Source organism: Zalophus californianus, chromosome 8 (genome assembly GCF_009762305.2).
Source record: "Zalophus californianus isolate mZalCal1 chromosome 8, mZalCal1.pri.v2, whole genome shotgun sequence".
NCBI classification, from domain to species: domain Eukaryota; kingdom Metazoa; phylum Chordata; class Mammalia; order Carnivora; family Otariidae; genus Zalophus; species Zalophus californianus.
Window position 1 is genome coordinate 91,039,756 of NC_045602.1, and position 25,485 is coordinate 91,065,240.

Consider the following 25,485-nt stretch of genomic DNA (forward strand, 5'->3'; position numbering starts at 1 on the left):
CACTCTACCAATGAAATAGTAGAGGAGTTAGTAGAGCTCAGATTATAGTAACAAGAGAGTCAGTGAGGAGTGACAGAAAGTTTGCCATTATCCCATTTGTCCTGTGCACTCAACATAGATTTTTCTAATTATTCTGCTCACACAGATTATGCATAAAGCAACACATCACCAGCCTTGCCTTAGGCAGCATTGTGTCCTTCACTGGCAGAACATGCCAGTGGTATAGGTTCTTGCATATAGAAAGTAGTCATCAGGTGTGTGTTGAGAGATAATCCATGATTCACCTTCTAAGGCATGTTCTGAATGATTAAGAAAATAGCAACTCTCTATAAACTCTGAGGGCCACAATTGACTCAGTCCCTCTCCACAATTGTTAGGCCATGTGGGGACCCTTGAGAGAAGAAAGATCATTAAGTCTGAAATTGGCTTTATTTTTCTCTTGTTAACCCCTTAAAGAATTAGAGGGCAAACCAAGACAAATGATGACAATCAGGGACAAATCAGCAGCTTCAGGGGACTCTGGATAGCTGTTAATACTACAGGAGCCCCCACCAAATTGTAACACTTCCATTCATAGGCTAAGAGGTTTCACATGAAATATATGGGCATATCCTCCCCTTTCACTGTAAGCCTCAACAGAGGTAGACCCTAGGAGCCGAGACCCTGACAAAGCTGTTCAAAATTTGCAGTGCAACACCGTGGTTGTGCAATGATTTTATCCCCTGTTGACTCACTTCCAAGCAAGTGTGACAAAAAGAGTTAGCCCCCAAAGACACATCACAACTAATACCTCAGAATTAAAATCAGGAGGATGCCCTTTTGTCAATCCAGGATCATCTCACTTGCCTACCTGTGAGAGGACAGGATGATGGTGTTTAAATGAAAGTTCTCAGGCCCTTGGAGGAAGGAGCTCACTGGTTCCTGATGGACACTATCTGTGACTTCCCTGCACTGAGAATCAGTGATGCCTTAGGCACCCACCAAGCATGACTGTTTGTGTCTATTTATGCCATTTCCCCCACTGCTATGGAACTTTCACCATTACACACAATCAGAGAAGGAATCAAAGACAAAGGATGATCAGAATTCTACTAGACTGTTACTATTTGAAAACAAATGAGATCTTGGACAAAATGACAGGGGAAAAATGCAGAAGAAATAGAATGAGCATATATCTTTCAATGATGTTGCCACAGGGCATGATGCAGTTCCCTTAGTTGAGGGAAGAACCCACTTTACCTGACAGTAAGGACATCTCTTTTTAGAAGAAATCTTGGCACAAAAATAACAGGAAATAAAGGGCTTTGTTGATAAGTAGTAATCCTGACCTGCACTATTCAATGTAACAACCAGCAGCCACACATGTTTATTTAAATTTAAGTTAATTAAAATTGAACCAAATTAAAAATCAGCTCTTCAGCTGAACTAGCAACATTTCAAGTCCTCTGTATAGAGGTCAGCCTTGTATACTCATCAAGAAGAAGCAGATGTACACTCCAGGCAAGTCATGCAGCCACTGATGGAAGGTCAGGAATTAGGCTTTTGAAGGTGAGTGGTGCCTGCATGCTGTAAGCACCCAATAAACTGCTTTTATTTATTTCATTTAATCATGCATTCATTATTAAGTTTCTACTGTGTGCATAACAGTGTTCTAGGTGCCAGGGTATAGCACGGAAAGCCTTCATGAAGTTCACATTCTATCAGGGAGAGGCTGCAAATAAACAAGATCAGTAAGAATATTCAGTATGTTGCTAGGTAGTGATAACTGATGTGGATAAAGGAAAGCAGGAGGAAGTGTGGATATCCTAGGAGTGGGGCTGCCATGTGGAGTAAGGAAGCAAAAGACAAGGAACCAACTGATGCAATAAGGAAGTACAGGATAGGGAACCAACTGAGAAGGTGTTAACTGAGGGGAGATTAGAGGGAGTTAAAAGAGGGCCTGTGAGTATCTGGGAATATCTGGGGGAATAGAATTCCATGAAGAGGGAATGGCAAGTACAAAGACCCTGAGGCTGGATCCAGGCCTGACTGGGGGACAGTGAGAAGGAGGTGATGCGGCGGAGAGGGAGGGAATGAGGAGGAGGTTGGAGACAAGTACGTAGGGAGAGGCAAAGAGGCAAAGAGAAACTCTGAAGACAACTGTAAGAGGTTTGTTTTTATGTTTAAGTTATACAAGATGATGACTTGATATACATAAATAGGGTAGTGATTACTAGTCAAGCTAATTATTATATCCACCACCTCACATAGTTACCATTTGTGTGTGTGATGAGATCTACTTTCTTACTAAATTTCCAGCATATGATGCAGTATTAATAACTATAGTCATTGGGTTGTACATTAGATCTATAGTACTTATATACCTGGAGCTTTGTATCCTTTGACCCAACCCCCAATAACCACCATTCTTTGCTTCTATGAATTTGATGTTTTTAGATTCCATGTATAAATGAGATCATGCAGTATTTTTCTTTTTGTATATGGCTTATTTCACTTAACATAATGTCCTCCAGATTTATTCATGTCGTCACAAATTGTAGGGCCTCCTTTGTTAAAGTAGAATAATATTTCAGTGTGCATGTGTGTGTGGGGGGGTGGGTGTCACATTTTCATTACCTGTTCACCCATCAGTGAACATTTAGGTTGTTTCCATATCTTGGCCAATGTGTACAATGCTGTAGTGAACATGTAGTGGAAGAGAGGTGACTCCAAATGCCTTAGCCCAAACAACCAGAAGGACAGAGTTGCCTTTAACAAAAATGAAGAAGGCCACAGAAAGAATAAGTTGGTGGAGGGGCAGGGGAAGCAAGGCTCTGTTTTGGACATGTCACACTGGAAATATTCCACTACACACACAAATGGAAATATTGAATAAGCAGTTCAATGTCTGGAGTTAAGGAGTTAAAACTCAAAGAAATTGAAATCATCACTGCAGAGATGCTTTTGAAGGCATGAGACTAGGTGAGACCACCATGGGAGTGAAAGAAGGAAAAGAGGTCCAGGCAGTGAGCCCCTGCAAGCCAAGCTCAGAAGCTGAGAATGAGAAGAAACAAGAGAAACAAATGAATAGAGATCAAAGAGAGGGAAGTAACTCCAGCAGAATATGGTGTGCTTGGAGCCAAGTGAGAACGGTAGTTCAATAATCAACTGTGTCTGATGCTGCTGATGAGTCAAGTAACATGAGGACTGAGAACAAACCCTTGGGTTTAACAGCATGAACATCACATTGACCTTGACAAGAACAGTCTCTGTGGGAAGGTGGACTGAAGCCTGAATGGAAGGGATTCAAGAGAAAATGAGTGAAGAGATGAACTTATGTTCTCCTATCATTAGCTGAACCCCAGAATCAGGCTGCACAGTACAAGTCCTGACTCCATGGCTTATTAACTTGTAACTTTGGCAAAGAGCTTTTAACCTATCTGTCTCTGAATTTGCTCATCTGTGAAGTGGAGATGATAATGAAAACTAAAGTTGTAAGGATTAAATAAGCTGACAAATGCCAAGTGCTTAGAACAATGTGTGATTCACAAGAGTTGCTCAATAATGTCAGTAATGATTTGTTTTTGTAACATTATTAGTATTCATGGCACAGATCACAGTATGTGGTATGTGCTCCTGATTGTTTAATGCCTGATGAGGGCAGAATTCAGGTCCATTTGGGACATAATTTCAATCAAATTTGTCCAAAGTGGGCAGACAAATAGCGATTTTTTTAGAAGCTCGCCTTTATATTATTCACACTATGCAAGTCCATAAGGATATTTTTAAGTCTGGGCCTCTGATATCATCATTAAATGTGTTAAGATGAGTGCAGAGTCATTCTCAGCTGTCCATGTCCTCAGTATGAGCCTTGTGCATATCTGTTGAGACATTGCCAGTGCACCCACAACACTTACTCTCAATTTAATCTAAAGAAAAAAAATAGTTCATCACTGTTCTTCAGGAGAAATGGAAGCTTCTCTCCAAGTCACTGCAACCTGATCCTTTTGCTGCAAATCTCCTCTGGATTATTAACAATTGGACACATAGCCTGTGCTTCATGCTTGTTTCCTCTGTTAGTCCTGCAAGCCCAAGGTTGGGTGAGGCACCAAAAAGAAATCAATGCAATGTAAAGAGGGACCTACCAGAAGAAAGACAAGGGAAGGGGTCATACCCATTGTCCAGGCTGGAGATGGAACCATCAGCTTTTTTGCTGAACACCCTACCTCTGCCCATCAGAAATATGGCCCTCATGTTGTTGAGAAGCATGGGAAATGAAGAAAGTTCATCTCTAAGGACAATGCACAGTAGACTGAATGGTGAAGTTGCTAATGGCTTAACACAAATTAAATAACACCAGAGAAGGGATAAAATGTTGCACAAGCATTTGAAATATTGTCTTAAGCTGCCAGATGCCAAAGGTCTGGATAATAGCAATAGCATGTTGATCATTTAGTAGCTGCCACTAAGCTAGTTCTGCTGAATCAAAGAGCCCATCTTGTTAATGGAAAAGAATCCAGGAAAACCCAGGCTGCTTGCAAATGTGGTCCCTTGGTGCCTGTGTCCTAGTTTTTTCACCAGAAACTGAATTCTGAATTCCTTACCAGTGATCAATTTATGAAACAAACTGCTGAGCCAATCTATGAGCAGATGCTGACACTGAAACACAGGTTCAGACCATAGCTGAGCCTGAGGAAAACAGCTCCCCAGAAACTCCCCGCCCTTGATCACAAGAAATTAATGTACAAATTCTTCCTGTTTGGGGTGAAGAGAGCATGGATGCTGTAATGTTTGACTGAAGAACCAGAGGCAAGGACCACATCTCTGCTCTAGCTGATTACTCTTGCCAAGAAGAACCCAACTCCCAAGTGCCATGCTTGCTGATCCCACCTTATGTTAGGTGCTTCAAACACAATCCTCTGGCTCCAACCAAGAACAGGAGAGGATAATACCACCTCCTCAGTAATAGTTTTAAGGAAGGTTTGTGGGCAATATTTAAGGTAAATAAACTCAAAACCTTGTTAACCTGTTAGGCTGTCTGTCCTCTGGCCTTTCTGAACTCTGTTATCACTTCCAGAATAGAGTCTTTGGAAGATTAGATTTTCATTTTTTTATTTTCTAGTGATGGCCCCTTCAGTATCTCCCATTCTCCATGCTTTCCTTGTTACTTCTCATCTGGAAAGATATATACATCAACCCACGCATGTTTCAGCATAGTTGTTGAGGACAGATGTCCATCAAGGTGACATCTACAGTGTGTACTGGATACCCTTGTATCAGTTATCCATTGCTGCATAACAAGCACCACAAAACTTAGTCACTTGGTGTAAGTATTTATTTAGAACACAACTCTGTAGATTTGCAATTTTAGCTAGATTTAGCTGAGTGGTTCTTTTATTTATCTTGACCAGGCTCATTCATGCATCTGTGGTCAGCTAGAAGATTGAGATCTAGCATGATCTCAAAGTGATCCAGTATGGCATTATCATATGACTGTCAGCTTCATGTCTGAGGGCTGAAGGATTGGACCATATGTCTGTCATTGTTCAAGAGGCTAGCTTGGGCTTACTCACATATCAGTCTCGGAGTTCCAGAAGCAGCAAAGGAATAAGCTCCAATGCACAGGCACTTTTCAAGCTTTAGCATATATCGTATTTACTAAAATCTCATTGTCCAAGGCAAGTCACATGACAAGTCCAGATTTAATGGTTAGAAAACAGACTCTCTTGATAGGAGACTGTTTAAGGTCATGTTTCAATGATATAGCTGCATGTAGGGAAGAATTCATAGTCATTTGTTCAATGTAATATAATGACCAAATGAAGATTCTGGATTATTTCTAGTTCAGCTAAAAATCTTTTTGGTGTTAGAAAAAAACTCAACACTTTTAAAGTAGGAGTCTGGGGGTGGAGTTAAGATGGAAGAATAGTAGGGGGACCCTGAGCTTGCCTCATCCCTCAAACACAGCTAGATCAATATCCAACTATTGTGAACAACTAGGAACACAATCGGAGGATTAAGAAAACAAACTGCACAGTTTGGAGCCATGAATTGGGGAAGAAGAAAGTGATGGGGCTATAAAGGGGAAGGGAATGCTTTTCATGGAGTAAAGTCAGGGAGAGGAAGAGAGCAGGAGAGAGCACAGTGGGTAGGGATCACAATAAGTCTCCATGAAGAGATCCCCTGGGTCCCTCTGGGAGAGATCACTCCCCTTCCTGGAGTACATTTGGAAGAGCGAATTTTGTCTCTCCAAGGACAAAAGGCCAGCTGGAAGCCATTGAGCAGAGATCAGAAGCAGTGTCAGAGGTGTGCACAGAGGGCAGAAAACTTCTTAACAGCGTTTCACTGTGAACTACAATAGACTTAAACCTCTGTGGTTCACACCATGCAACTGCTTTTCTGGGACAGAACTGAGCAAAGAGCAGAGACAAGGGCAGACTGCAGATAGCCTGGCCACTGCTTCTCACTGTCTGCTGCAATAGAGCCTCTGTACAAGTGCTTTTCTGAGACAGAACAGACTAGGGGACTGAGTTGCACACAGATGGCCAATAACCTGGTTCCAGCTTTTCACTGAGCATTACAATAAACTCTAGACTTCATGTGCAAACTGTGACTGCTTTTCAGGGAGAGGACTGTGCTGGGAATGCTGGGAATCTCACCTCCAGCAGAGAGGAGTGGGTCTTAACCTTGCCAGATCCTTTAGAACTTGGAGTTTTGAATCCCAGTCACCAGCCAGAGATAAAATATAGGAGATCTGTGGCTCCAGGCATGCTGACAGCCGGGAACAGACAGGTTAAGGGCAGGGAACTGAGAAAGCCCAGGACATAGGAGATTGTTCACAATTCTGAGAGGACCTCCTAAACAGCGGTGGCCAAGAGTTACACTCCCCAAGGAGAAGAGGGCAGGGTGATGCCATATTTTTCCTCCTCCACCACCCCTCCCCACCCACCCACCATCACATCTGACTTCAGAGAGAAACACAATGCCTCCAGTGGAGGCTGGAGTCCCCTACTCTAAACCCTGGCCCCTGCACAAGTCAGCTTGTGAGCCAGACTAGCAGGCCTCTCCCTCAGAAGACCAAAACATGCCCCCTGAATGTACCAGGTCTGCTGATTAAAGAATGTTCCAAAATGTCAGCTTCTGGTGGAAGTAGTACCAGGCTTGCTTCATTTTCTTTTCTTTTCTTAAGTTTTCAAATTTTCAAATGTTTAATTTTTTCTATTTCTTATTCTTTAATCTTTTATTTTATATATTTTTCTTTTTTTATCTTTCTCTTTTTTTTTGTATCACGCTTATAATTTTTTGTTCACTTGTTGGTTTCTTGGTTTGTTTCCTTCTCTTATTTTTCAAAGCAGGCTTCTTTTGTTCTCTCTCTCTTTTTTCTTTTCTTTTTTTCCTTTCCTTATTCTTTTTTCTTTCTTTCCTATTCTTTGCAATCAGGCTTATAATTTTTTGTTTGTTTCTTTGCATTTTTGTTCCTTTTCTTTTTATCCTGAATCAGGGTTTTTCCTTTTTCCTTTTTTCTTTTCCAGACTTATTGTAAAAAACAAATCAAAGCACACCTAATTAAAGGTCCAAACACTCCCCTCTATGAGCAAGGAGGAACTCTGTAGAGGATGGACCAGTGCAAAAGAGCAGTCAAAATGCAAGAGCAGAGTGTACACAGCATACATTAGAAACACTTCCTGAAGTTGTTGTTGTTGTTGTTGTTGTTTTTCTTTTTCTTTCTTCCTTTCTTTTCTGAACAAAATGGTGAGATGTAGAAACTCACCCCAAAAGAAAGACTAGGAAGTAGTACTCACTGTCAGGGATTTAATTAATACAGATATAAGTAAGATGACTGAACTAGAATTTAAAACAATGATTATAAATATACTAGCTGGGCTTGAAAAAAGCATAGAAGACACTAGAGAATCCCTTACTGTACAGATAAAAGAACTAAAATCTAGTCCGGCCAAAATTAAAAAATGCTATTATTGAGATGCAGTCCCGAGTGGAGACCATAAAAATGAAATGAACAAAGCAGAAGAGTGAATCAGTGATATAGAAGAAAAAAATGATGGAAAATAAAGAAGTTGAAAAGAAAAGGGGAAGAAACCTATTAGATAACAAAGGTAGACTGAGGAAATTCAGTGATTCCATAAAGTGAAATAATATCTGTGTTATAGGAGTCCCAGAAGATAAGGAGCAGAATAAATGGGGCAGAAGGTTTATCTAAACAAATTATAGCTGAGAAATTCCCTAATTAGGAAGGAACAAGAATTCAAGTCCAGGAGGCACAGAAAACACCCCCAAAATGAACAAAAATAGATCAACACCTGGACATATTATAGTGAAGCTTGCAAATTACAAAGATAAAGAGAAAATCCTGAAAGCAGCTCGGGACAAGAGGTCCTTAACCTACAAGGGTAGACAGATAAACCTGGCAGCACACCTGTCCACAGAGACTGGGAAGTACAGAAAGGACTGGCATGACATATTCAATGTGCTAAATGGGAAAAATATGCAGCCAAGAATGCTTTATCCAGAAAGAATGTCATTCAGAATAAAAGGAGAGATCAGTAGTTTTCAGGACAAAAAAAAAAAAAACTAAAGAAAATCGTGAACAATAAACCAGCTCTGCAAGAAATATTAAAGGGGACCATTTGATCAGAGAGAGACCCCAAAAGTAACAAAAACCAGAAAGGGACAGACACAATCTACAGGAACAACAACTTTACAGGTAATGCAATGGCACTAACTTCATATTTTCAATAATTACTCTGAATGTAAATGGACTAAATGCTCTAATCAAGAGACATAGGATATCAGAATGGATTAAAAAAAAAAAGACCCCCTGATATGCTAATTACAAGAGACTCATTTTAGACCCAAAGATAAATGGAGAACCATTTATCATGCTAATGGACCTCAAAAGAAAGCTGGAGTAGACATCCTTATATCAGGCAAACTAGATTTTAAACTAAAGACTGCAATAAAATATGAAGGACATTGTATCATAATAAAGGGGTCTATCCAACAAGAAGATCTAACAATTATAAATATTTATGTCCCAAACTTGGGAGCAGCCAAATATATAAACATATTAATAACAAAATTAAAGAAACACATAATAATAATACATATATACATAATAATGCAATAATAGTAGGAGATTTTAACGCCCCACTTACATCGATGGAAAGATCATCTAAGCAGAAGATCAACAAGGAAACAAAGGCTTTGAGTGACACACTGGACCAGATGGACTTCATAGATATATTCAGAGCATTCCATCCTAAAGCAGCAGAATACACATTCTTTTCAAGTGCACATGGAACGTTCTCCAGAATAGGTCACATACTGGGTCACAAATCAGGTCTCAACTGGTACCAAAAGATTGAGATTGTACCATGCATATTTTCCTACCACAATGCTATGAAACTTGAAGTCAACCACAAGAAATTTGGAAGGACCAAAAATACAAGGAAGTAAAAGAACATCTTATTAAAGAATGAATGGGTCAGCCAGGAAATTAAAGAATTAAAAAAATACATGAAAGCAAATGAAAATGAAAACACAACAGTTCAAAATATTTGGAATATAGCAAAGGCAGCCCTAAGAGGGAAGCATATAGCAATATAGGCCTTCCTCAGGAAACAAGCAAAGTCTCAAATACACAACCTAACCTTACACCTAAAAGAACTCGAAAAAGAAAAGCAAATAAAGCCCAAATCTAGCAGGAAAGAAAAATAATAAAGATTAGAGCAGAAATCAATGATATAGAAATCAAAAAAACACACTAGAACAGATCAATGAAACTGGGAGCTGGTTCTTTGACAGAATTAATAAGATTGATAACCCTCTAGCCAGACTTATCAAAAAGAAAAGAGAAAGGACCCAAATTAATAAAATCATGAATGAAAGAGAAAGATCACAACCAACACCAAAAAATCAATTGTAAGAGAATAGTATGAGCAATTATATGCCAACAAATTAGGCAATCTGGAAAACTGGATGCATTCCTAGAAACATATAAACCACCAAAACTGAAACAGGAAGAAATAGAAAACCTGAACAGACCCATAACCAGCAAAGAAATTGGAGCAGTAATCAAAAATCTCCCAAAAAACAAGAGTCCAGGGCCAGATGGCTTTCCAGGGGAATTCTACCAACATTTGAAGAAGAATCAATACCTATTCTTTTGAAACTATTCCAAAAAAAAAAAAAAGATATGGAAGGAAAACTTCCAAACTCCTTCTATGAGGCTAGCATTATCTTGATTCCAAAGCCAGACAAAGATCTCACTAAAAAAATTACAGACCAATATCCCTGATGAATACGGGTGCAAAAATTCTCACTAAGATACTACCTAATAGATCCAATGGTACATGAAAAGGACTATTCACTGTGACCAAGTGGGATTTATTCCTCAGCTGCAAGGGTGGTTCAACATCCACAAATCAATGTGATATACCACGTTAATAAAAGGAGAAGAACATATGATCCTCTCAGTAGATGCAGAAAAAGCATTTGACAAAATATAGCATTCTTTCTTGATAAAAACCCTCCACCACGTAGGAATAGAGGAAACATACCTCAATATCATAAAAGACATATATGAAAGATACACAGTGAATATCATCCTCAATGGGGAAAAACTGAGAGTGTTTCAGGAACATGATAGGGAAGTCCACTCTCACCACTATTGTTTAACATAGTACTGGAAGTCTTAACCTCAGTAATCAGACAACAAAAAGAAATAAAAGACATCCAAACTGGGAAAGAAGAAGTCAAACTTTCACTCTTCACAGATGATATGACACTCTATGTAGAAAACCCAAAGGGCTCCATCAAAAAAATTGCTGGAATTGGTACAGGAATTCAGCAAAGTTGCAGGATATAAAATCAATACACAGAAGTCAGTTGCATTTCTATGCACTAACAATGAGGCAGAAGAAAGAGAAATCAAGGTATCAATCCCATTTACAGTTGCACCCAAGACCATAAGACACCTAGGAATAAACATAATGGAAGAGATAAAGGACCCCTGAAAACTATAGAACACTTATGAAAGAAATTGAGGAAGACACAAAGAAATAGAAAAACAGTCCATACTCTTGGATTGGAAGAATAAACATTGTGAAAATATCTGTGTTACCCAAAGCAATCGACACATTCAATGCAATCCCTATCAAAATACCATTAGCATTTTTCACAAAGCTGTAACAAACAATCCTAAAATTCCTATGGAACCACAAAGATCCCAAATAGCCAAAGGAATGTTGAAAAAGAAAACCAAAGCTGGAGGCATCACAATTCTGGACTTCAAGCTATATTACAAAGCTGTACTCATCAAGACATTACAGTACTGGCACAAATACAGACACATAGATCAATGGAACAGAATAGAGACCTCAGAAATGGACCCTCAATTCTATGGCCAAATAATCTTTGACAAAGCAGGCAAGAATATCCAGTGGGAAAAAGACAGTCTCATCAATAAATGGTGCTGGGAAAATTGGACAGCTACATACAGAAGAATGAAACTCGACTATTCTCTTACACCATACACAAAGATAAACTCTAAATGGATGAAAGACCTCAATGTGAGACAGGAATCCATCAAAATCCTAGAGGAGAACATAGGCAGTAACCTCTTCAACATCAGCCACAGCAACTTCTTTCAAGAGAGGTCTCCAAAGGCAAGGGAAACAAAAGCAAAAATGAACTTTTGGGACTTCATCAAGATAAAAAACTTTTGCACAGCAAAGGAAACAATCAGCAAAACTAAAAGGCAACCCACAGAATGGTTGAAGATATTTGCAAATGACATTACATGTAAAGGGCTGGTATCTAAGATCTATAAAGAACTTTTCAAAATCAACACCCATAAAACAATCCAGTCAATAAATGGGCAGAAGACATGAACAGACACTTCTCCAAAGAAGACATCCAAATGGCTAACAGACACATGAAAAAATGTTCAACACTATTAGCCATCAGGGAAATTCAAATCAAAACCACATTGAGATACCACCTCACACCAGTTAGAACGGCAAAAATGAACCAGACAGGAAACAACAAATGTTGGTGAGGATGTGGAGAAAGGGGAACCCTCTTACACTGTTGGTGGAAATGTAAGCTGGTACAGCCACTCTGGAAAACAATATGGAGGTTCTTCAAAAAGTTAAAAATAAGCTACCTTACCACCCAGCAATTGCACTGTGAGGTATTTATCCCAAAGATACAGATGTAGTGAAAAGAAGGGGTACATGCACCCCAATGTTCATAGCAGCAATGTCCACGTTAGCCAAACTGTGGAAGGAGCCAAGATGTCAGTCATCAGAAAGGATGAATACCCACCATTTGCATCTACATGGATGGAACTGGAGGGGATTATGCTAAGTGAAATAAGTCAAGCAGAGAAAGACAATTATCATATGGTTTCACTCATATGTGGAACATAAGGAATAGCACGGAGGACATTAGGGGAAGAAAGGGAAAACTAAAGGGGGGTGGGAATCAGAGTGGGAGACAAACCATGAGAGACTATGGACTCTGGGAAACAAACTGAGGGTTTCAGAAGGGAGGGGTTTTGGGGGATGGGGTAGCCCCAGGTGATGGGTATTAAGGAGGGCACGTGTTGTAATGAGCACTGGGTGTTATACATAACTAACAAATCACTGAACATTACATCCAAAATTAATGATGTACTGTATGGTGGCTAACTTAACATAATAAAAAAAATAGTGTTTAGAAGTTTTGGAGAAAAAAATAAATTAAAAAAATAAAGGATCCCTCCAGGTAGTAAAGGATATGCTCTATTTCTAGTTTTCTGAATGTTAGTTGTCTGTTTCTCTGACCCGAATTCCCAGACATCATACCTTCAAAAGAAAATGAAGGGGTTTCAGTCAATTCCTGGAAGCCAAGCTGAGCACCTTGTACTCAGGTGAGACCCAGTGCACCATGAGAAGCCATTTTCCTCCATGTCTTTCACAGGAGTTGGCTCCATTGCAAATAGACTGTGTGTTTTTTATTTGATTGCTTCCATTTCTGCCTTAAACCCTTAGAGGTAAACTTTGAAGGGGTCCAGAATGTATTCTTCAAGCAGTTGAAACACCAGAGCTTGAATCTTTTATATTTTCTAAACACTTTACATGTTCATATTCTATATTATAAACTACACATTCATAATTTCCAAGCAGATGCTCTCACTTCTATGCCTGAGTACCAGTGAATGTATCCACCCCAGGATATTCTCTACATGGAAAACTTTTTAAACATTTATTCTTTCCTAGAGGTGGAAGAAACATTACAGTGGTGGCTTCAGACACCCACATAGAGGGGCACTTTGAGAACCATCCAGGCTGGACTGGGAGTAGCACAGATTGCCCACGAGGGAGATTGGTAAAACATCACAGTTAAAATAGCCCAAGCTGGGGATCATGCATTGACCACAATGTCTCAGCACTCAGCCATTGTGCATAAAATTTGGAGGAACCGCATTATTTGTCCTATGTCAAAAGCAATATGCTGCATTAAGCTGACACCTATCAACTGATGCCTACACTCTGACAGAGCATTAAGCTTGGCACGCTATGGGGAATAGCACATCCCTTTGTGATCCATTCTTCTAGAATATGAGTACGTCCAATGAAGTTACAAATGTTTTTTTCTCATACTTGGTTCTCCCATAAGATCCACCTGCATGATCAATACAGAACTTACATTTCTTGAGCATTGGTGAGGAAGGTACTTAATGTGGGAAGATTAACAAAGCTTGAGGTTCTCCCAGAAAGAATGCCAGCTCCTTCAGTCATCAATCTGAGTTCCAGTACATTATTTGTGAGGGACTCACAAATGGCCAACAGCCCAGAGAAGCCATGGCAGAAAAGACTACCTCCAAACATATGAAAGAGTAAGACCAGGTCCTGGGCCATCACCTGTGGATAGCAAAGAATATTTTTAACTTCTTATGGCTTTTGCTAAATCTTCAAGTATTACTTTTCTTCCAACCTTTTCTTTTTGTTTTATTTTTGCAATGTCTATCATTCACGTACTAGGTGTCCTGAATTTGTCCTCCAAGTCTCTTTTCCCTCATGGCTACCATATCTGTGTGTATGTGTGTGTGTGTTCACTGTATTATAGACTATTTCCTCTGTTTGGTCTCCAACACTTTTAATTCCATTATCTGCCATGATCATCTCTCTCTTGCTTCCTCTGTTAAACATTTTTGTTGAAAAATCAATTGTTTAACCTACTTTTAGTCCCTGAAAATAATTGTGTGCCCTAACTACATCTCCTAAAGTTTCTCATTAGTTTTATTTTTCTGTTAAATTCTTGTGTGGCTCTTCCACCAGTTGAATAGGAGCCAAATGTGTTATTCACCCTGGGCTTCCTCTCTCATATCTTTGAGTGATCTGGGTGAGTTGAAATGTTTCCCTACTCATTAAAGTGTTTTCATCATCATCCAGACACATCAAGCTTTGAAAGTCTCTGGATCAGGGATGAACCCAGCAACAAGGGAAGGTATATTACTCTCTGTCCTTAAGGATATGCAGGAAACAAGGTGGCAAATCATTAACCTCATATTGGTGCATGGAAAGTAAGTTTCCTTGCTCCTAAGTGCAAACCACAGCCTTTACCCAACCAGAAGGGCTGTATACAATCCAGTTGAACCTTAAGTTCTCCTCTTCTCCCATGGTCATCAAAATCAGAAGGGCTTCCAAGGGCATACCTACAACTTATTTCTGAAGAGATTCACAGACTTCATTGACCAAGCTACAATGGGGAATGAGCAGCATTCACAGCTTCCAGAATGGTTGTGGTTGTAAGTTGCATGGGTGGCTCCCAAGAACAATGCCTTGAGTATTCACACCCTCATTTGGTTCTCTCTGCTTAAATATGGGCTGACCTTGTAAAGCTTTAACCAATAAAATTGAAGGAAGTGACGTTATGTCAGTTCTAAGCTTAAGCTTCAAGAGGACCCAGTGGTTTCTGTTTTTGTGCTGTGGGTACCCCTGAGATTCCACATAAAATGCTTGGGTATCTTGAGAGAAAGACCATATAGAGAAGGTAAGACAGAGGTTATCACAGCTCCCAGCTGAGACCAGCCCCCAGGTGATCTGTCAGTTTGACCAGACGCAAGATCAAGAGAACTGTCTAGCTGGCTCAGCCCAGATTGCAAAATCAAAAGCAAATCAAATGGCCATTGTATTAAGTCACTGAATTTTGTAGTGTGTTGTTATATAGCAATAGATAAGCTTTAATTTCTGCCACATCGAGGCCCTGAGGCTTGCCTGTTTGTACAGAACAAAGACCCACACTTACACATTCTCCAAGAAATCTCAGAAGAGATGAAGTTGAGAGATTGAGGAAGTTTGGGATGAGTGTCAGTCGTGTTAATTTATATTTTCCCAAGAAGAAATTCACTTAGTCAGGTTTTTACTACCTGTTAAAATACAGGTTATGAACACTATCCTCTCAATATTCTCAGTGAATGTCATCCTAATTTTTCTTTTCTGTATTTTTTTCTTTTCCCTTGATGAGGTTTGCCAATGATTTCACCAAAGAACCAGAAAAGGAGGACCTTATAAATTCTATTATTGTTTATTTTATAATTATGTCTTTTCTCCTGTTTTCCCTAAAATTATTTAATATTTTGGTTTCTAGCTTCTTTAGTTACACACTTTGTTCATTTATTTTATCCATGAAATTATACTCAAAGCAAGTTTAATTTGATTTCAAGATATATATTATTCTAAAGGCTTATAATCAGAGTTCTAGTTCTCCTTTGACTCAAAAATTTTACATGAGTATTTTAAAATATAAGGTTAATTTTATAAATTTCATGATATTCATTTGTTTTATTATAGCTTGATAAAAAATTTTCCCAGTGCTTCTGATTTAGAAAAAAAAGTGGAAAATTTAGAAAAAAATACTTGATTTTTTTGGTAAATATTTTATAAGCATTTGAAAAAGTAAGTTTCCTGTAATAAAATGTAAACATTAATTTTATTCTTATCCTCTATATCCTTATATGTTTCCTTGATCTGTCAAGGGCTTATAATATCATCTCTGTTTCTCATTTTATTTTGATAGTATTTAAGTTATGCATTTTGATACAATATTAATCACTGGATGAGTATTCATGGATGTTATGTATTATGATTTTTTTCAGTTGTCATATTTGTTGTTTTTTACGTTTGATTTTACCTCTTTGAAAACAATGATGCCATCTGTTTTCATACTATTTTCTCAAAAAAGTTTTTTATTGAAATACAATTGACATATAATATTGTGCAAATTTAACATGTACATGTTAACTTGATACAGTTATATATTGCAATATATATCACGTTACATAATGATTTATTTTTTTATTGGTTGGAATTATTAAGTTCTAGTCTCTTATCAAGTTTAATGATTACAATATTGTTGTCTATATTCATTATTCTGTTCATTGTATATTTAAGTCTTATTTACTACTCATTGCAAACTTGTGCCCTTAAACAAAGGTGTCCTTTACCCCCTTACCCCTAGTACCCACCATTTCAGTTTGTATATATTGGCTTTTTTAGATTCCACATAAAAGTGATACCACATAGTACTTGTTTTTCACTCTCTGACTTATCTCACTTAGCATAATAAGCTCAAGGTTTATCTATGTTCTCACAGATGGCAAGTTGCCCTTCTTTCTCATGGCTGAATAATATTTCATTGCATATATACATCACATCTTCTTTATCCATCCATTGATAGGCATTTAGGTTGTTTCCACATTTTGGCTATTGTGAATAATGCTGCAATAAATATGGAAGTGCATATATCTTTTCAATATTCTGTTTTCATTTCCTTTGAGTATATACCCAGAAGTGGAATTATTAAATCATATGGTAGACCTATTTTTAATTATTTGAGACAACTTCATATTGTTTTCCATGGTGGTTGAACCAATTTATAGCTTTCCCAACAGTGTGTAAATGTTCCCTATTCTCAATATCCTTGCCAACACTTATCTCTTGTGTTCTTGATGATAGCAATTCTAACAAGTTTGAAGTGATATCTCATTGTGGTTTTGATTTGCATTTCCCTGATGATTAATGATATTGTGTATTTTTTCATGCACTTGTTGGCTATTTAAATGTTTTCCTTGGGAAAAAAAATGTCTATTCAGTTCTTTGGCCATTTTTAATTTTTTTTTATATCGGGTTGTAAGAGTTCTTTATATATTTTGGATTTTAATCCCTCATCTGATATATGATTTGCAATTTTTTTTCCATTCTGTAGGTTGCCTTTTCATCTTGTTTATTGTTTATTTTGCTGTGTGGAAGTTTTTAAGTTTGAGGTAGTCATTTTTGTTGATTTTTGGTTTTATTTGTGCTTTTGGTGTTATATCCAAAAAATCATTGCAAAGACCAACGTGAAGGGGTGTCTTTCTTACATTTCCGTCTGGGTATTTCATGGTATCAGGTTTTATGTTTAAGTCTTTGATTCATTTTGGGTTATTTTTTGTGAACAGTGTGAGATAGGGGTCCAATTTCATTGTTCTGCATGTGTTTATCCAGTTTTCCCACGACCATTTGTGGAAGATACTATCCTTTCTCCACTGAGTGCTCTTGGTTCCCTTATTGAATATTAGTTCACTACCCTATTGATATACAATTTAATTTTATATGTTTTCTTTGTCTATTTTGGAACCTATAGATACCGCTTTTTAATGCAGTTTGAAAATCCATGTCTTTTTTAATGGCATCCAGCCCACTTATATTTATTGTAATCCCTGCTATGTGTGTTTTACTTCTGTTACATTGTAATAAGATATGAAGATACTGCTTTTTACTTCCTTTCATCTCCTCTAATATTTTACTATGTTTACATTCTGGTTTTAATTATGAACCTATAATTCTTTATTCAATCCAAAAGAGAAAATGTGTCAGTTTTGACACAGAAGATGGTGGGTGAGTAGGACACCTGGATTTTGTCTGGTCTCAGAAATTCAGTTTGATAGGGATAAAACCATTCTGAACACCTACGAACTCAACAGGAGATCAAAGAAAAGAATAGCAACAACTCTCTGAACAGAAAAGCTACCACTTTCTGGAAGGTAGGACATGCAGAGAAGTGAATCTGAGGCGACATTCAGGAGGATAGATGGCGGGGGAGGGGGCCTCTGTTGGCCGCTTCTGGCAAGTGATAGAGCCCCGGGGCACAAAATTGGAACTTTTAGAATTCTGCTCTGATGAGGGACGTCGTCCAGTGGCTAAGCGGGGAGAGGAAACTTCGTGGGACAGTGTGGATTCAGGGCCCTCAGGGTCACAAAAAGACGAGGGGTGCCTGAGTGTGGCAGAGCTCCCGGGTATTGGAGCAGGGAAGCCAGCTGCAGAGACAGAGCCGAGGTGAGGGCTCTCAGCTCAGGGTTGTCATAAACTGTGATCCATGGCACAGTCGGGCCACTGCTCTTCCAGCAGGGATCCAACAAGCAGCACAACCAGGGAGACTCCCCTTTCTTCCCCGGGAAGAGTGGTGCAGGACCGCACCGCCGAGATCTGCTGGTTTGGAGACTCCACACAGGGGTCGGGTGACAAAGATAGAAACGCTCGGTCACAGGCCGGGTGAGCATGGAGTGTGGCCGGAGACCAGGGAGACAGAAGTGATTGACTGCTTTTCTCTGGGGGCTCACTGAGCGGGGCCCCGAGTTCTCAGCTCCTCTGGGGCAGAGATTGGGAGGCCGCCATTTTTATTCTCGTCCTCCAAAGCTGTATTGAAGACTTGCAGGGAACAAAAATTCTGAGAGCAAACCCGAGCAGATTACTTAGCCGGGACCTGGCAAGGGGGGCAAATCCGCCTCCAGGAAAAAATTTTGGGAAGCACGGCAATAGGCCCCTCCCCCAGAAGATCAGTAAGAACAGCCAGCAAAGACCAAGTTTAATGATCAATGAGAATGGCAGAACTCCAGAGCTAGGGGAATACTGCACATAGAATTCAAGACTTTTTTACCATGATTCTTTAGTCTTTCAAAGTTAATTTTTTTAACAATCTTTTTTTTAAGATTTTTCTTTTTCCCTTTTTCAACCAACATCTTATCAATCCCTTTTTAGAAAAATTTTATTTTTCATTTGTAGAGTCATATTCTATCCCTTCATAGTACTTACACTTATTTTTGGCATATATATATATAAGTCGTTCTCTCTTTAAAATTTTGAGATACAGTTTCTTCTAACAATAAAAATATACCCTAAATCTCTAGTGTATGGCTTTCTTCTACTCTCCTGCCTGATCATATTCTCTCACCTTTTTTTTTTAATCCTCTTCCTTCTTTTTTCAAAAAGCTTCTTATCTTATCAATTCCTTTTATAAAATTTTTATACTTTTCATCTTTACAGTCATATTCCATCCCTTCATCATATAAACCCATATTTTTATACATATATAAGTTTTTCTTTCTTTAAAATTTTGGGAAACACTTTCTTCTAACAGACCAATATACACCCAAAATCTAGTGTGTGGCACTGATCTATGCACCAGCCTGATCATATTTGATCATATTCTGGGGGTTTTTTTTGGTTGTTTTGTTCTGTTTTTGTTTATTTTTATCTTATCTTTTTCTTTTTTCTTCCTTTCCCTTTCTTTTCCCCAATTTCAAGTCTTTTCTGATTGGTTTAGAGTATATTTTCTGGGGACATTGTTACCTTGTTAGCATTTTGTTCTCTCATTCATCTATTGTCCTCTGCACAAAATGACAAGACAGAAAAAATCACCTCAAAAAACAAGAACAAGAGGTAGAATCAACTGCCAGGGCTGTACTCAATACAGACATTAGTACAATGACAGACCTAGAGTTCAGAATCATGATTTTAAAGATACTAGCTGGGCTTGAAAAAAGGATGGAAGTTATTACAGAAATCCTTTCTGGAGAAATAAAAGAACTAAAACCTAACCAAGTCGAAAACAAAAAGGTTATTAATGGGGTGCAATCAAAAATGGGGGTAGTAACTGCTAAGATGAATGAGGGAGAAGAGTGAATCAGTGATATAGAAGACCAAATGTTGGAAAATAAAGAACCTGCAAAAAAGAGAGATAAACAACTACAGGATCACGAGGGCAGCATTCGAGAGAAAAGTGATACCATAAGACAAAGAAAACATTAGAATATTTGGGATCCCAGAAGAAGAAGAAGAGAGAGAGAGGAAGAAAGTCCTATTGTAAATATCTATGCCCCTAACATGGGAGCAGCCAATTATATAAGGCAATTAATAACAAAAGCAAAGAAACACATTGACAACAATACAATAATAGTGGGGGATTTTAACACCCCCCTGACTAAAATGGACAGATCATCTAAGCAAAAGATCAACAAGGAAATAAAGACTTTAAATGACACACTGGACCAAATGGACTTCACAGATCTCTTCAGATCATTCCATTCCAAAGTAATGGAATACACATAATTCTCTAGTGCCCATGAATATTCTCCAGAATAGATTACATCTTAGGTCACAAATCAGGTCTCACCCAGTACCAAAAGATTGGGATCATTCCCTACATATTTTCAGACCACAATGCTTTGAAACTAGAACTCAATCACAAGAGGAAAATAGGAAAGAACTCAAATACACGGAGGCTAAAGAGCATCTACTGAAGAATGAATGGGTCAATCAGGAAATTAAGAAGAATTTAAAAAATTCATGGAAACCAATGAAAATGAAAACACAACTGTTCAAAATCTTTGGGATCAAGCAAAGGCAGTCCTAAGAAGAAAGTATATAGCAATGCAAGCCTTTCTCAAGAAACAAGAAAGGTCTCAAATACACAACCTAACCCTACACCTAAAGGAGCTGGAAAAAGAACAGCAGATAAAGCCTAAACACAGCAGGGGAAGAGAAATAATAAAGATCAGAGCAGAAATCAATGAAATAGAAACCAAAAGAACAGTAGAACAGATCAACAAAAGTAAGAGTTGGTTCTTTGAAAGAATTAACAAGTTTGATAAACCCCTTTTTGTTAAGATAAAGACTTATCAAAAAGAAAAGAGAAAGGACACAAATCGGCAAAACCATGAATGAAAGAGGAGAGATCACAACCAACACCAAAGAAATACAAACTCTTATAAGAACATATTATGAACAAGTATACGCCAGCAAATTAGATAACCTAGAAGAAATGGATGCATTCCTAGAGATGTATCAACTACCAAAACTGAACCAGGAAGAAATAGAAAAGGTGAAGAGACCTATAACCACTAAGGAAATTGAAGCAATCATCAAAAATCTCCCAACAAACAAAAGCCCAGGGCTAGACAGATTCCTAGGCGAATTCTACCAAACATTTAACGAATTAATACCGATTTTTCTGAAAATATTCCAAAAAATAGAAATGGAAGGAAAACTTCCAAACTCGTTTTAGGAGGCCACCATTACCTTGACCCCAAATCAAACAAAGACCCCATCAAAAAGGAGAATGACAGACCAATATCCTTGATGAACATGGATGCAAAAATTCTCACCAAAATACTAGCCAAGGGATCCAACCGTACATTAAAAGGATTATTCATCATGACCAAGTGGGATTTATCCCTGGGCTGCAAGGATGGTTCAAGATTTGCAAATCAATCAACATGATACAATACATTAATAAAAGAGAGAACAAGAATCATATGATCCTCTCAATAGATGCAGAAAAAGCATTTGACAAAGTACAGCATCCCTTCTTGATCAAAACTCTTCAGAGTATAGGGATAGAGGGTATATACCTCAATATCATAAAAGCCATTTATGAAAAACCTACAGCGAATATCATTCTCAATGGAGAAAAACTGAGAGCTTTCCCCCTAAGGTCAGGAACGCGGCTGGGATGTCCACTATCACTGCTGCTATTCAACATAGTATTAGAAGTCCTAGCCACAGCAATCAGACAACAAAAAGAAATCAAAGGCATCCAAATCAGCAAAGAAGAAGTTAAACTCTCACTCTTTGCAGATGATACGATACTGTATGTGGAAAACCCAAAAGACTCCACCCAAAACTGCTAGAACGCATACAGGAATTCAGTCAAGTGGCAGGATATAAAATCAATGCACAGAAATCAGTGGCATTCCTATATAACAACAAGAAGACAGAAGAAAGAGAAATTAAGGGTCAATCCCATTTACAATTGCACACAAAACCATAAGATACCTAGGAATAAATCTAACCAAAGAGCGAAGGATCTGTACTCAGAAAACTATAAAATACTTATGAAAGAAATTGAGGAAGACACAAAGAAATGGAAAAACGTTCCATGCTCATGGATTGGAAGAACAAATATTGTGAAGATATCAATGCTACCTAGAGCAATCTACACATTCAACGCAATCCCCATCAAAATACCATCCACTTTTTTCAAAGAAATGGAACAAATCATGCTAAAATTTGTATGGAACCAGAAAAGACCCCGAATAGCCAGAGGAATGTTGGAAAAGAAAAGCAAAGCTGGCGGCATCACAATTCCGGACTTCCAGTCTATTACAAAGCGTTCATCATCAAGACAGTATGGTACTGGCTCAAAAACAGACATATAGATCAATGGAACAGAATAGAGGGCCCAGAAATGGACCCTCAACTCTATGGTCAACTAATCTTCCACAAAGCAGGAAAGAATGTCCAATGGAAAAAAGACAGTCTCTTCAACAAATGGTGTGAAAGTTGGACAGCCACATGCAGAAGAGTGACATTGGACCATTTCCTTACACCACACACAAAAATAGACTCAAAAATGGTTGAAAGACCTAAATGTGAGACAGGAGTCCATCAAAATCCTAAAGGAGAACACAGCCAGCAACCTCTTCGACCTTAGCCACAGCGACTTCTTCCTAGAACCATCGCCAAAGGTAAGGGAAGCAAGGGCAAAAATGAATTACTGGGATCTCATCAAGATAAAAAGACAGTCAACAAAACCAAAAGACAACCGACAGAATGGGAGAGGATATTTGCAGATGACATATCAGATAAAAGGCTAGTATCCAAAATCTATAAAGAACTTCTCAAACTCAACACCCAAAGAACAAATGATCCTTTCAAGAAATGCGTAGAAGACATGAACAGACATTTTTCCAAAGAAGACATCCAAATGGCCAACAGACACATGAAAATGTGTTCAGCATCACTCGGCATCAGGGAAATCCAAATTAAAACCTCAATGAGATATCACCTCACACCAGTCAGAATGTCTAAAATTTACAAGTCAGGAAATGACAGATGTTGGTGGGGATGCGGAGAAAGGGGAGCCCTCCTACACTGTTGGTGGGAATGCAAGCTGGTGCAACCACTCTGGAAAATATTATATACATTCCTCAAAAAGTTGAAAATAGAGCTACCATACGATCCAGCAATTGCAATACTGGGTATTTACCCCCAGAGATACAAATGTAGGGATCCAAAGGGGTACATGCACCCCTATGTTTATAGCAGCCACCTGCACAATAGCCAAACTGTGGAAAGAGCCAAGATGTCCATCGACAGATGGATGGATAAAGAAGAAGTGGTATATACATACACACACACACACACACACACACACACACACACACACACACACACACACACACACACACAATGGAATATTATGCAGCCATCAAAAGGAATGAGATCTTGCCATTTGCAACGACATGGATGGAACTGGAGGGTGTTATGCTGAGCAAAATAAGTCAATCAGAGAAAGACATATATCATATGACCTCACTGATATAAGGAATTCTTAATCTCAGGAAACAAACTGAGTGTTGCTGGAGGGGGTGTTGTGGGACGGACGGCGTGGCTGGGTGACAGACATTGGGGAAGGTGTGTGCTATGGGGAGTGCTGTGAATTGTGCAAGACTGTTGAATCACAGATCTGTACCTCTGAAATAAATAATGGAGTATATGTTAAGAAAAAAAAAAGAAGAAGATAGCAGGAGGGGAAGAATGAAGGGGTGGAAATCGGAGGGGGAAACAAACCATGAGAGATGATGGACTCTGAAAAAAAATCTGAGGATTCTAGAGGTGTGGGGGTGGGAGGATGGGTTAGCCTGGTGATGGGTATTAAAGAGGGCACGTTCTGCATGGAGCACTGGGTGTTATGCACAATGATCGTGGAGCACTCCATCAAAAACTAATGATATATTGTATGGTCACTAACATAACAGTAAAAAAAAATAAAAAATAAGAATGCCAAAAAAAAAAAAAACCACGAGAAAATGTGTCTTTTCACTCTACTACTTCACATGGACCAAATGTGGATTTCAGCATGTTTTTGCTCCATCATGTTCTACCCTATATGTTGAGTCTTTTTTTTCTAACACAAATTAGAGCTTCATATTCTCCGTATGATTAACTTTTCATCCTTTCTTCAGCACACATATTAGTTGTGATATATGCTTTAGATTTGTAAGTGTGTAATGACAATTTAGGTTAATGCAACCTTACATTAGTTTCAGTGTTCATACAAACCTTTTACTCCAATCTTCCTCATTCTCTCATCTCCAAACTCTATTGCTAGAATACCAACTTTTTCAACTTTTTATCAAAAGATAAAATTTAGATATATGTCTTGATTGTCTGATCATGTCATCTTTGATTGTGAATAAAATCTGCATGTGATAATCTTCCCACGCCTCAAAACAAAACTATAATCATTAGTTAAACCATAGTACAGAAGTCTGAATTTGAGTCCTTTTTCAGTAACTTATTTTTCTTTTTGGACATTTATGAGACAAATATCACCCTAATTTTCCTAATGGAAAAATTTTCCAGGATATCCAGGTGTTATTTCTTAGAAATCATTTTTTACAAAAAAATAAAAACAAACCCTTTGAATCTATATACTGATGTCCTGGGTCTAGATACTTTTCTTGAATTATACTAATTAGAGAAATAATTCTTTTGATTATAGCTTGTGTTCCACTGGCCCCTGTCACCTCTTCAGTGAACCTATTTTCTTAGTTTTCATTTTATTCTTTTTATCCATCATCCTTTCTCTTGTCGATTACACATATTTGTCCACATTTTATGCATTCTACCAAGGTTTCTCAAATGTCTTTTCCTCATAACAGTGATTTCACTTTCTGCAGTTCTGTGTATGTGCCTTATCAAAGGTCCTTCATAGCTCTGCTATTAAATCTTTATTTCAACTAAGTAATTTTTATTTTTTAATTAACATATTTGTTTCAGAAGTACAGGTCTGTGATTCATCAGTCTTACACAATTCACAGTGTTCACCATAGCACGTACCCTCCCCAGTGTCCATCACCCAGCCACCCCATCCCTCCCACCCTCCTTCACTCCAGCAACCCTCAGTTTGTTTCCTGAGATTAAGAGTCTCTTATGGTTTGTCTCCCTCTCTGGTTTCATCTTGTATCAATTATCATATGATCTCACTGATATGAGGAATTTGAGAAACAAGACAGGATCATAGGGGCAGGGAGGGAAAAATCAACTAAGTCATTTTTAATCTCATTGCAATGCCTTTATATCTTACCCTATTGTCTTTTTTACCATCTGCTATCATTTC